Source organism: Carica papaya, chromosome 3 (assembly GCF_054855325.1).
Source record: "Carica papaya isolate Zhongbai chromosome 3, ASM5485532v1, whole genome shotgun sequence".
Taxonomy (NCBI): Eukaryota; Viridiplantae; Streptophyta; class Magnoliopsida; order Brassicales; family Caricaceae; genus Carica; species Carica papaya.
The window spans coordinates 3,442,302-3,451,753 of NC_142311.1; the positions used below are offsets into that span (position 1 = coordinate 3,442,302).

The window sequence follows — 9,452 nt, forward strand, 5'->3', positions numbered from 1 at the left end:
AGATGGGTGTCCAAAAATGAAGATAAGTCTCTAAAACTAAACTAATTATCATAACATTTAAATATGTTGGCCAAAGTAAAATAAAGAAGAAAGGATTTTTTTATTTTTTATTTATAATTCTTTTAGCCGACTTCTAGTTACCAACCTATATAACCATAACCTACATAATTATAAAATTTTTATAAAAACCAAAATTGAATTATTTTATTTATATGGTCAACTTCCACCAAACATATATATATATATATATATAAATATAATTGTAATAATCTATACAGTACAAACATTAAGATTGTATGATTCAATAGAATTATAAATTTTGAATGCTTATATAATGTTGGATTCTATAAAATTATTAATTTTAGACTCTCATATCTCTATATCTCTCAAATGACTTTTTCACTAATTCTTTTTCTAAGTTATACTTCTATATATTTGGTTTATAAGTATATGAGAATATTTGCTCAATGTGATTTGTATAGGAAGAATTGAATTTTTAAAATTTATTATGTATTATATAATTTTAAAATACTTTAGAATAAACTGAAAGTCGATAGTGAAGTAAATTTTATTTATCCGATAAAATTCTTAAGATAAACTAATAAAAAGACTTACGTATTGTACAAAAATATCGAAAATTTTCACTCTATTATTTTTTTAACTTCTCTCTGTTTTTTTTTTTTAAAAGACAAAATTCTTTCGTTTCGTTAATATTCGCTATTGGGTATATTAACGTATAAAGCCATATCTTCGCAACCATTTCAGCATTTCTTTTACCTTATTTGTAGTAAAAGGATTCCCAACTTCTACACTGTGTACTAAAACCAAAAAGTTCCCCAAATTATTACCCAGAAAAAGGAAAGGAAAACCTACTACTCTTAAACTCTTTCTCCTGCAGATACATTCATAATGGTTATGTCTCGTTCATAGAGATACAGTGTGGTCACAACTATTGAAACCCTCGATATTTATGTGTGAACTTCTTAAAGATTAATATAAAGGTTTGATAATCCATTATTGTTATATATATACACATGTCAGCAAAAATATAAGGGCATCACCTACGCATATGTATTTATTTCAACAATTTAGAGGAAGAGATAAGCATGTAGAGATACATAAGTTTTATTCGTGCATTTCCTAAATTTTTCTTTCGTTTTAATTAATTTATCACATCATACGATGTCGTTTTTACCACAATAAAAGACGGAACAAAATTCACATACATTGTTAAGAATGACTATTTAAATTCGTGTCTCTTATCACGGTACAACATTTATTTTGCCGAATTTCAATCACACATATACAACCCTTTCATGATGAACGGTGAAAATGGAAAACTGATTCCAACATGAAATTATTTCAATATACATATCAAATTAAATTTGTAATAACCTTTTCACAAAGACACCAATCCAATTTTTAATTAACTTCATTATATGATAATTTTTTCATTGTTACTAAGAAAAAAACACATACTCTGCCAATGGTTTTACTTCACCAGGAGCGACTACATAAATTCATGACTCGCATCATGACATAACACTTCTTCTACTAAATTTTGGCCATCTACGTACACCCTCTTCCATGATGAGTGGTGAAAATGGAAAGCTAATTCCAACATGAAATTATTTTAATACACATATTATATTGAATTCGCAATAACTTTTTAACAAAGACACCATCAATCCAATTTTAATTAACTTCATTATATGATGCTTTTTTAAAAGAAAAAAAATACATGCTTCACCAATGGCTTTACTTTGCCAAGAATAATTGCATAAATTCGTGTCTCGCATCACGGCATAACACTTCTTCCTCTAAATTTCAATCACAAACATATACCTCCTTCAATGATGAGTTGTGAAAATGGAAAACTAATTCCAACTTGGAATTATTTTAATACACATAATAAATTAAATTCGCAATAACCCTTTAACTAAGACACTATCAATTCAATTTTAATTAACTTCATTGTACGATGCCTTTTTCAATTTTATCAAGGAAAAACCACATACTTCACCATTGGCTTTACTTCGCTACGAATGACCACATAAATTTGTGTCTTACATCACGATACAACACTTATTCCGCCAAATTTCAGCCATATATGTACATCCCCTGCCATCATGAGAAGTGAAAATGAAAAATTAATTCCAATGTGAAATTATTTCAAAACACATATTACATTGAATTTGCAATGACCCTTCAACAAAAACACTATCAATCCAATTTTAGTTAACTTCATTGTGTGATACTTTGTTCACTGTTACTAAGACAAAAACACATACTTCGTCAATTGCTTTACTTTGCTAAGAATGACTACATAAATTCGTGTTTCGCATCACGACATAACACTTATTGCTCTTATTTTATTAATAAGATAGTTTTAGTTAGAACAATTTCTCTTTAGAACTTGAGTTATAAACATGAGAGACCAGATAACTTTCAAGATATATCTATTCTTATTTTCGACTATCCCATTTTGTTGAGAGGTATCAGTACATGAACTTTAATGAACAATTTCCTCATTTTTAAAATACATACCCATTTATTTTTTAAAGTATTTATTTGCGTTGTTTGTCTTCAACACTTATATTTTTATTTCAAATTGAGTTTGAACCATATTATTGATTTTCTGAATATATGACTAACTTTCGTTTTTTTTTTTCATGAAGAATAGTCAGCTATTCTTGTATGAGCATCTACAAGTGATAGAAATCATATATTACCAATGATATTATTGATTCTATATGAACTCCAAACATTACTATGTATCATAACAAATGGTTTAGATCCTCTATAAGACAATGTGAGATATATAATATATTTTAAAAATTTATATATTTTATAATGAAAGTTTTTTGAATTTTTATTTCTAAATAAAAAAGAAAATAATTTTAAAGGTACACAAAATTTAGATATCCAAATCAATAATGTCATAACATAATTGCATAAATTAGATTGTCTTAAAACTCAAAATATAGTGTATCTATCCAAGACTCAAGATATCTACAACTATCCAATCTATTGAGTCTATTATGTCAGTGATATTGGAAGAAGAGAGAGAATTATTGTTTTATAATAGACATACGATTTTTTTTAAGAAGTAACTATAATAATTAAGTATAATATTTTTATTATTAATACATATTAAAATAAGATATTACTAATCCACTCTAAAATAAGAAAAATATTAAAGAAAAAGATTATACATAATATTCTTTGTGCTTATTATACATAGAGTTTATGTGATAATATATACTTAATCAAATTATCAAGTATAACAATCCTACAATAATATTAATATATTATATTGTATGCTTTTAATAGAATTTTTAGAACATACCTTTTTAAATATTTTTTTTTAAAAAAATTATTATTATTTTTTAAATAATCACATTAAAATTTTTGTGTGTGATATATTCATATGTTGTAAGTAAGATATTCAAAAAATATTAAAAAAATAAAATTTAATGTCTAAAATACAATTCGAGACATCACAAGTATATGATATTTTTCATAATTTTCCTTTCTAAAATATATTTATATATATAATGTGCAAATTAAAATTGTTATTATTGAATGATGATATGAAACCCTACGAGGATGTAGTAGAGAGTTTCCTCCATGGGGCAGTTTCTCGTTCTTGCGGCAGAGAGGAGGGCAAAACCGTCATCTTACAAATTCAGAGTTCGGCAACTTTCTCACGAATTACTTGTTCATCGCTCTTTCACCAAAACAAAAAAAAAAAAAAAACAAGAAACAAAACGAACAACAAAATTTTTTCAGTTTGTCAATACCGTTGTCTTATCCCCCATCTCGACGTTCTTAATTTCATCTCTGCCTCTTCTCTCAATCCTTAGAGTTGGCTCTCTCTTTGTTTCTATGCAATGATTTTTTATTTTTCCCTCGATGAAGTGTTGTTTCCTTGCGACGTTCAAACACTTTTCTTTATGCGTCTTTTTTGTGATTTTCGAATATCAAAGACGTCATTAACTGTGACTTGAAATCCTTGCTGCTCTTGTTTGAGGTAAGTTGAGGTTTTATGAGTTCATTTAGTTTCGCCAGATGTTTTACCGTTCACTCTATTTTTATTGTTATTACTGCAATTTGCTTGGAACTAATGACGTCTTAGATTTTTTAGGAGGGGATATTTTAAACCTAATGTGCGTTTAATCTAGGTGGATACTTTTGGTAAAGATAATTGTCTTTATATTAGGATTTTTATCCCCTAGCTTACTTAACGTATCTCTAATTGTTTGTTAAATAGCAATTATGATTCTGAAACTATAACGACGAGTCTTTTTCTTTTTGTTGGGTAGGACACAAATGTTTGTCAGAGAGAATGTGAACTTTTGCCATTTTTAGTCTTAATTACAGTTAGTTACTGATGAGCAAGCTAGTAACGACGTGCATGGTTAAATTGAGTTGACTTTTGGATTTTGTAACTTGAAAACTACAAAAAGACCTCCAATGTGGTGCCTTATCAATTGAAGTAGTATAGTGGAAATTACCTTCCTCCTTGGCTAAAATTTATCTAATTAATTAAATTCTGTTGTAGATACAATGGATTTACAAAACCTCAAGCTTTTACTGTTAAACCATTCATATGATATGTTTTAAACCCTTGATTTGAAAGTGGCATGGGACTATGTAGGTCTGCATTTAAGTAGAAGTACTTTGCTTTTCTTTTATGGATGCTCTCTTCTTACTTTGCAAAAACAAGAGCTTTTTAGATTGGTAACGTGATATGTAATTAGAGTATGGTTAAGGTTCGGTTCTAGAGTACAACACCATAGTTTTAGTTTTTTGAAAGTTTAATCATACCTACTAATAATATTGAAACAGAACTAATTGCAGCTTGTCAGTCCCAGCAACTTATTTGCAGAAAATGGAAAATATGGATATTGATAATTGTGATGAAAGCAACGGAGGCACATCTATTTAAAGGCATAATGGTCTTTCTCTTAGGCCAATATTGCCTGAGGAGCCCAGTGAAGGTTTACCATATGCTCCAGTAAATTTTCCTCAACCAGGAGATATCTGACGCTGGAAGGTGGGGAAAAATGTTGCAAATAATGGTTATTTCTTGGATAGGTATCTGTACCTTCCAAAGCCCCTTTCCCTTTTGGACAATCAATTGGGTACGAAACATATTTTTGCAAGCAAACTTTCCGTTGGAAGATATATTTCCGCAACATTCCCTGATGTGGATGTTGAGGCATTTTTTGCTTCATTTAGCTGGAAGATCCCTTCGAAACAGCTGAAATTAACAAATGGTCAGGTCTAATAAACTCTATTTAATACTAATTTTAATTTAAAAAATTCGAATGTGCATTAGTTTGAATTTGTTCCTTTATGAGTAGATATATCTTTTATTTACTTACTTTCCTGTGAAAAATTATTCTGTCTTTGATAAGTTTTGTCAAAAGATGATGTTGTGGTGACAAATGCTTCTATTTCGTGGTTTTTTCAATCAATTTGTTACTACTTATCATCTATGAGCAAAGTAGATTAAATAAGCTTTAACCTAATTTAGACGACATATCCGCTAAAATTAACCTGATGAACGTGCTTTTCATTCTTGGAAAGACTTGAACTTCCTTGTTTGTATGCTATATTCAAGAGGTTTCTGTAAAATGCTCATAGATTACTATCTAGACCTCCACTATTTAGTAGCCCCTACTATGTGATGTTTCCCTTAAAAGTGTGAATTCATGTATTGAATATTTTGACGTTATTCGCGCTTGTTTCATTTAATTACTTGAATATTTTGTTTTTTCGATGTTGCTTCCTAATAGGCAATGTAGTGGAGCAGACACTTTTTACAATACTTCCTGAGAAGATAGAAGAACTTTCAGTGTCTGATTCCCAGTCTAGTGGTGTGGCCTGCAAGGCTGGAAATAGGGCATGCAATAGTCTGGTGGCTGAAAAAGAAAATCCACTTTGAACTCTCATGCCTTGTGACATTTGCTGTAGTGAACCTCATTTCTGCCATGAGTGCTATTGCATTCTCTGTTGCAAGACCATAAACTTGAAACATGAAGGATATAGATACCTGAAATGTGAGGCAATGGTTGGCTAAGATTACATATGTGGGCATGTTACTCGTGTGAACTATGCTCTTAGATCTTACATGGCTGCAACAATGGGAGGAAGTATTGGATTGGATGCTGAGTGCTATTGCCGGCGTTGTGATTCACGGACAGATCTGGTCAAGCGGGTTGTAGAGCTTCTAGAAATCTGTGAATCAATTAATTCGAGAGATGATGTTGAGAAGGTCTTGAATGTTTGTTTTTGTGTCTTACGTAATTCACAGAAAGGCCGTGTAAAGGAGTTGCTGAACCACATTGAGTTGGCCGCCATAAAGGTAAAGTCACTGTGCTTGTTTTCATACTTAAACGAACTTTCTCTATATTTTTCCAGTGATCCCTGTACCTAGTATTAATTATCATTGATATTTAAATCAGTTTAAATTCGAAACATCTCTAGAAGATATCTGGAAAATAGATGAGAGTGACTAAACTGCTTGCACAGGTAATTTTCTTTCATATTTACAGGATCAATACAATTTTAATTTATTAAACACTTTCTTTTTGGTGCAAATGCTGTATGATGACATAATAATTTGAAAGTACCTTGTGTTTGTGAGCTGCACACATACACTTATGTGATGATGTGTACACGTATCTTTTGGGTGTTCCAGTAAGGAAAATAATCTTCTATGCAAATGCATGTGCTCTTCTGTCCAATAAAGTTGAGCACTAGAATCATGATGTTGAACCTAGATCCAGTTGGTGAATTCTTTTGCTGTGCTTGTAGTGTTGTGTGGAGGGAAATCATCTTTGTGCAAATGCATATGCTCTGTTTGGAGTGGATATCAAATCCCTAAACTAGCTACACTAATGAGATAATCAGTGATGTCTCATTGAGATCATAAAAGTGAAAACCATGCCTGAGATTAGCCTATGAGTTTGGTGTTTTGGTGGAGCTGTAGGGGAGATGTATGTTTTTCTTGCATGTGGTAATTAGGCTAGCAAGGACATCAGATATCACCAACATAACAATAGTGCATAGCAATTGTTTATACTCTGACAGTGAGGTAATCCATATAGATATCAAAAAGTTTTCTGATATTGACGAGGCTTTTTCAAAGGTGGACACAACTTGTCATGGACTTTGTTTTTGGAAGCTTAAGATATTTACCTTCAAGTATCTGTGGTGAGAAGAGACTAGTAGAAACAATGTGGTTTGCTCTCTTTTTCTTTACTTGGTAGCAACTTAACTTGGCCACTCGTGTGACAATTCAGTGGTTGACATCTAATCATGCATTAATTCCATGTGTTAGAATTCAGGTTGGCTTGAGTTAGAGATGCGTGTTTTCTTCAATTGATTTGTTATTTGTGTCTCCATGGATGGTGAAACAAATTTAATGACAGGTGATAGCCTAGATGCTGACAAAAGACAGTATCTAGTGTTTTGCTTGTGCTGTTTTTTGCGTCAAATTTGGCTCAACTCTCACTCAATTTTTATTCGATTTCTAATTCTATATTCACAATCTTAATATTATTTGCAATTGAGTTACCTTTCAACATGGAAATTGAATTCTCTCCTTAAGAATTCAAGATGGGAATAGAGCAGGTAACTCGAATGCGAAAATTGATGTTGAAGTTAAGTATAACCAAAATTAACATGATAATTAGGATTGGCAAGTAATTAGGAATTGAATGGAAAATGAACCAAATGAGACCTCAAGGATTTTTTCTCTTTTTACTCTTTTTCCCTAAAACATTTTCTAGCTCGCATACGGTGCAGGCTTTGCATCATGCGTGTAATCCCTCATCTCTCTTCTTCTAGATTGATTTATCATCATTTTATTCCTTCCTTTTCGTCTATTAACAGGAGCTCATGATGGAGAGACCACACTGGACGCGAAGCACCAAGGCTCTCTGGACTTACCATCAATTTTCCATATACCTATCAATTATCAGAATGAATCACAGAAACTTGGGAATGAAGTTTATCATGTTCTTCAAGCACTAAAACATTCGTAGGAGACTGAATATAAAATTTCAGACGAAAGGTTTTTTTCTCAGCAGAATTACCTTAATAATCTGTATCAGCAACCTGAGCAAGAGAAGGCTGAATTGTCACACTGCAGATCAACTGCTGGAGCAGATGACTTACCAAGTACTTTGTTGAAGAGATCTGAACAGATAATATGCAAGGTCAAGAAACTCAAGGAAATGGAAGAAGTGGCCAAGGGATTTGGAAGAACCTCTAAAGGTGTTCTGAAGGAACACTTTGGTCTGGAAAGTGGGGATTGATTAACCTTTTTCTGTTATGATGAACCAAATTTGTCAGCTTTTACACCCAATTTTGCAGCTGAACTTATCAACCAATCAACCATACATTTTCTCAAGTCTAATCCTCTGGTGGTTGTCTGAGAAAGCATTCGCACATGCCAACTTTGACATCATACAGTAGATGATGGAGGTTAGATTAGTTCACCCAAATGCATCAGTGATTGTGCTTATTGAAGCTAGTAAGCTCAGATGTGAGATTAAAAATAATGGAAGAGGTTGATATAAGCTGTGCAAAGGAATACTTCTTGAGAATTATTGGCTTAGAAATTGGCACCTGAAAAATTCCACCTTACACTAATTGATCATGATTTGAAATGGTGTTACCAACATACTTTTGTACAGCCCGCAAACTATTTCCCCTGGTGAATGTTGAAGGAAGTAGAATGCATGAATGTGTTTAAATTTTCTTGTTTGACAGTTTGGAAGTTTGGGTACCAAGCAACCTAACTGTTGGTTGTTTAGTGTATAGTTGCTACCATGCTATTGATAAGTTGCTTGGTGTTTTTGCATGATCTGACGAGCTATTGGTCAGAACTGCCAGAAACTCTGGTCTGTTATGAGCAATTCATTCAATGAGTTACTGTTCAGAACTGCTAGAAATTGTGATTTACTATGAGAAATTCATTCAAGGAATATATGCCCCTTGTATGACGATTTGGTCATAATTTGGTTTTGATTGATTGCAAAAGTTAAATAGGCTGTGATTCTGAGGATTATTCTATGCGAACATTGTCTATTCTTAAAGGCCAAGACATATGATGACGGACTCTTCTATTTGTTGTTAATCAGATCTATAATGAACAAAAATACCAACAATAATAGGAAAATCATTCCAAATCTTTGCTCCATTGTATTTGGCAGTTGGCACCTAAAAGTTTTATATTAAGACAAATATGAAATTTAACCATCAATGCTTGTCCACCGCTAACTGGAAAACCACGACATTATTGATATGTCATGCAGTGGCCGATAGGTTAACCAACATCACCAACAAATAGATAATGCTATTATTTGAAATGCTGCAGAGAGTAGTACAGGTGAATCCCAAATAACTTGAGTGTCAGGAAAAGAATTTTTGTCCTG

General features: G+C 31.8%; 1 long non-coding RNA gene across 1 annotated transcript; it reads left to right on the plus strand.

Moving 5' to 3' along the window:
- Nucleotides 1-3,598: 3,598 nt before the first annotated feature.
- On the plus strand, nucleotides 3,599-9,043 carry LOC110814091 (uncharacterized). The gene is made up of 5 exons (XR_002539605.2): nucleotides 3,599-4,033; nucleotides 4,852-5,282; nucleotides 5,805-6,373; nucleotides 6,474-6,540; nucleotides 7,906-9,043. It is a non-coding gene; the product is annotated as an uncharacterized LOC110814091 (long non-coding RNA).
- Nucleotides 9,044-9,452: the final 409 nt, after the last annotated feature.